The sequence below is a fragment of the Hevea brasiliensis genome, chromosome 8, assembly GCF_030052815.1.
Source record: "Hevea brasiliensis isolate MT/VB/25A 57/8 chromosome 8, ASM3005281v1, whole genome shotgun sequence".
NCBI lineage: Eukaryota > Viridiplantae > Streptophyta > Magnoliopsida > Malpighiales > Euphorbiaceae > Hevea > Hevea brasiliensis.
The window spans coordinates 8167289-8172040 of NC_079500.1; the positions used below are offsets into that span (position 1 = coordinate 8167289).

Here is a 4752-nt window from a genome sequence, read left to right on the forward strand (position 1 = left end):
ATGCTAATTTCATTATACTTGAAAACTATATTTTGTGTGAGTGAATCTCAAATTAAGACAACCAATTTTAGTTTGATTTTGAATTTTAATAATATTATGGACATGCTTAGTTGAACTTTCTAGGTGATCATAAGTCATAAAGGTGTGTGGCTTTAATTTCATTTTCGTAGTTAAGAATGGAACCGAAATCATATTTTAGTTTGATTCTTCAATATTTTAATTTTAATTTGTTTCATTTTTTATACATAAATTCTTGTTCAATTTGATTAGATTTCAATTATAGAAATAATTTCATGCAATTATTATTATGATATTTATACATTATTATTTAAGTTCTAAAGTTAGTTGTTAATATATAAGATATCATATAATATATTTTTTTAATTATCTTCAATTATATAAATTTTAACTATTGTGGGTATATATATATATATATATATATATATATATATATATATATATATATATATATATATTTGATTTTAATTTTGATTCTTTGAATATAAGGGTATTTGTAGAAGGCATGGGTTGGGTTCAAATCTTTCATACCAAAATCGAACTTTGGGCCTTTATTTATTTTTTTTTTTTAATTTTTTTTAACAAGCTTGTCAAACTGTGGTCATGTCCACCTAATTTAACGGCATTTTGCGTTTATATTATGATCAGAATTTTGCCCTCGCATGAGCGTAATTATTATTAATTAAATAAAAATATAATTATACAGTTCTTTTGAAAATATTTATATTTAATTTATTTAAAATATTTTAAGAACAACTTAATAAATTTAAAAATAGATATAAAAAATAAATATAAAAAATAAATATAAATTAAAAATAAATAATAAGATTATATATAAATAAATTCTGATCAAGATTACCTTAGTGATATTTGTTTATATTGTTTTCATCTTCTTTTAATGTCTTAATTATTAAAATATCATTTGATAAGTTTGAAAAAAAAATCTTGATTAAACATTATGTTTTCTATTGCATTAGAAGAAGCCTAATTTAATTTTTAATATGTAATTTTAATTTATATAATTTATAAATATGATTTTTAATTTTTTAGTATTAATTAAATTATAACCATTGTTATAATTTTTTTATTAAAAAAATTAAATACATGATTATGCTGACAATAAAAAAGTAGCTTTAATTTATATAATTTATAATTATGAATTTTAGTTTTCCTAATGTTAATTATTTATAACTATTATAGTTTATTATTATTATTATTATTATTATTATTATTATTAATTTTCCTATTATTAATTAAATTATAACTATTATCATAAGTTTTTATTATTATTAAATGTCTTATATATAGATTTATCTTCTAACAATATTTTAAAATTATTAGGAGAACAAGAGTAAAATTAAAAAAAAATTAATGAAGTGTAATTTGTCACTTTTTGGTGAAATTTATTTTGAGACTTAAAAATGCATAAATATTAATATAAATATTTAATTTAAAAATTATTAATTATGGATATTTTCATTCATATAAAATTTAATTTTTTTCTCTATGTTCATATTTAATAAAAAGACTACGAAATGTGTATTAAAATTATTTTTTAAAAATATATAAATATCCTATGCGCTATTATAAAGTAGATCCTTTTATTTTCCTTTTTCTTTTTGTCAAATTTCATCCTTATTAAATCCTGTCTAAAACGCGTTTATAGACGTGAAAGGGAAAAATTGTTGATAAATAATACTTCTTTTGACATTTTCAATTTCAAAGTATTCTTTAACTTTTCTTCATGCAAATTTACATAATCAATGGGGTGCAATTACTTTTCTATTTTTTTATATTAATTTTTTTTTCATAAAATTTATTTAAAAAATTTAAAAAAATTAAATTCAAGTTTAGAAAGAGCTCAAATTTAAATTTGAATTCCATTCATTTAAATTTTATTAAGTTTGGGCTTCGATTTAATTTGGCTTTTAATTTATTAGTTTATAAATTTAATTATGAGTTTGTTTTAAATATAATTTATTTTTTAAATTCATAAATTTGAAATTGACTCATTAAACTTAATTAATCAATTTTAAAAAAATTTATAATGTTATAGCTTCAATAAATCATAATTATTAAATTAATAATTATAAACATACTACTAATTAAATTATGATAACTATAAATTATGTATTTTAATTATATATTTGATTTTATAATAATATTATCACATTTAATTATTAGTTAAAATTATATATATACATAAAATAAAAATTAACATATTAACATATAAATTAGTTGGCTTATTTTTCAAATTTTTTTCTTAAATAGTTTAGTCAAATTACATTAATTATATTACAAGTTACAATTAATGAAAATTCATATATTTAAATAATGATATTTAAAATTAAATTTAACTAAAATAATTAAAAATTTTTAATCAAATTTAAATTAATTAAAATATTAAAATTATTAATAAATTTAAAATTAGGTAAAATTTTTATGAATGTTCTATCCATCCATCGCTATGCTTACTTATTACATTAATGTTCAAAACGCGTTTAAATTAAGATTTATTTAAAAATTTATTTTTCAATAAGACTAGCTTTATTATATTATATTATTATATATACATAGATAGATTAGTTATACAAATTAAATAAGCAAACTTATTATAATAAACAAAAACATTCTTCAGTAACATGATTTGTTTAGTAAATCAAGCATGTTGCTCCCTTTGGATTTATGATCCAGTACAAAATATGCAAGTATCTGCTACTCCAGGTATGCAAAAGTTTGATAACAAGAGCTGATTTAGAAGAGTCTGTCTCCATAGTTGAGTCTCAATTGAACAAATGAAACAGAAAAAAGGAACTGACCCAGAAATCCAGGATTTCTATATTAATAAAAGAACTTGAAAAAAAAATTCCCCACAGCTGATCACGTTTCAGCTGCCACAATTTAAGCTGAAATTAATACAAATTTGTCAAGAACGAGTGTAGCTGCAGCCTGCCAGCATTCACCTATTTATTTACAAATGGATGTTCTAAAAGCTCAGCAGCAGTGGGACGATCCTTTGGATTAACTTGTAGACATTGCTGGATAAAGTCTCGCGAATCATCTGACAGAGAATCTGAAAGAGAAGGTGGGTGGCCTCTTCCAATCCGAAAAATGAATTGACCTTGTTCCAAACCCAAATCAGAGTATGGAGGTTTTCCGGTTAACATCTCCAATACAGTGCACCCAACGCTCCTATATCAGCTTGAAACCCATACCTTCCTGCTATCTTGCTATTAAAAACCTCAGGAGCCATCCAGCATGCAGTCCCTTTACAGGACTTAATGATTGCATTTGAGTTGGTTACTTTTGCTAATCCAAAATCTGCGATTTTCACACATCCATTTTCATCCACCAATACATTGGCACATTTGATGTCCCTGTGAACAACATTTCGCTCATGGAGATAATTCAAGCCTTTCAATATCTGTTTTGTGTACACAGACACATGGGAATCCTGCAGCGGAAACTCTTTATAAACCTTTTCAAGGGAGCCCTTACTAACAAGCTCGAGGTAAAGATAGAGCTTCGATTCATCCTTGTGCCAAAGTATTTAACTATATTTGGATGAGTGAGCTGACATAATAAATCAGCCTCTTTCTCAAGCTGGCAATAGAAGTTCCTTCACAGCAAAGAAGAATCCATCAACCCCAAATCCTTCATAGACTGATCCAAATGACCAGCTCCCCAGTCGCACACCCCTCCTCCAATTTGTAATATTGCGACCCTGTCCTCTTACCTGCCAAGTAAAATTGCTTCTATGAGTTGATTTTAGAAGATTCACAGCATGTATGCGTTTTACTGGGAAAGTGAATTGGTAATCATTGTTCAAAGCCAATGAGCTTTAGCTTAATAGTTTTAGAGTAATCTCCACAATTGTGAAGTCTAAGTTCAATCACCGATTGAATTCAAATAAACTAAAAGGGAAAATCATGCTTCAGAAATTATGGACTTCCTATTCCACATACCTTTTGGAACCGATGCATCAGGGTATCACTTGTATTGCAGTCATTGTTCAAAAATTTTCTCTTGTTGAGTTGTGAAGTTCCACTAATTATGCATCCACGTAGTGACTCATTAAGATCTTCAAGCTCCAGTCCATTAGAAGAGAACAACTGGTCGATTGATGTACCAAAAACATCATCAAATCCTTTTCTGAAAAATAATAGCTGATAAGAGATAGATTTGACAAAGCGATGTTGAATTAGACGATCAACAAAAGACATCCTGCTATATTTGCTATACAAGTGGCTCAGTTCTGTGCTCCATTGGGGCCCCAATTCAGCTTCAGCGAATTCTAGAATTTCAGTGTCAATGAGCTCAGCATCTATGACCTTCTTGCACCAACGATATAAGTAAGGATCTACCTCTATTACATCTTCTAGTGAAATTTCCTCTTTTCCAGCCAGTTGCAAAAGAAACAAATGGGCAAAGGCAACACCCACTTGTATTTCGTACATCAAAGCTAATGCAACCAACTTCCCAACAAATTCCAAGCAATCGAAGTGGAAGGGTTCGAGCTCAATTTCAGTGTATTTAAATAAAAAAAATAAATAAATACTACATACATACGCTATTCTTGATGTCATGAGCCGGGATACTAATATATATACATAGTGATCATAGCTCAAACCAACTTTTAAAATCAAATTGCTTGCAAGTTCCAGATTTAATGTTTGAATCATAATCCAAAATTATATAACAAAGCATTACGACAGATTAGTGAATTGATCATGT

The 4752-nt window shown here is 25.7% G+C and overlaps 1 pseudogene; it reads right to left on the reverse strand.

Moving 5' to 3' along the window:
- Positions 1–2981: 2981 nt before the first annotated feature.
- Positions 2982–4475, reverse strand: LOC131182008 (mitogen-activated protein kinase kinase kinase 1-like; annotated as a pseudogene).
- Between the last annotated feature and the right edge of the window lie 277 nt (positions 4476–4752).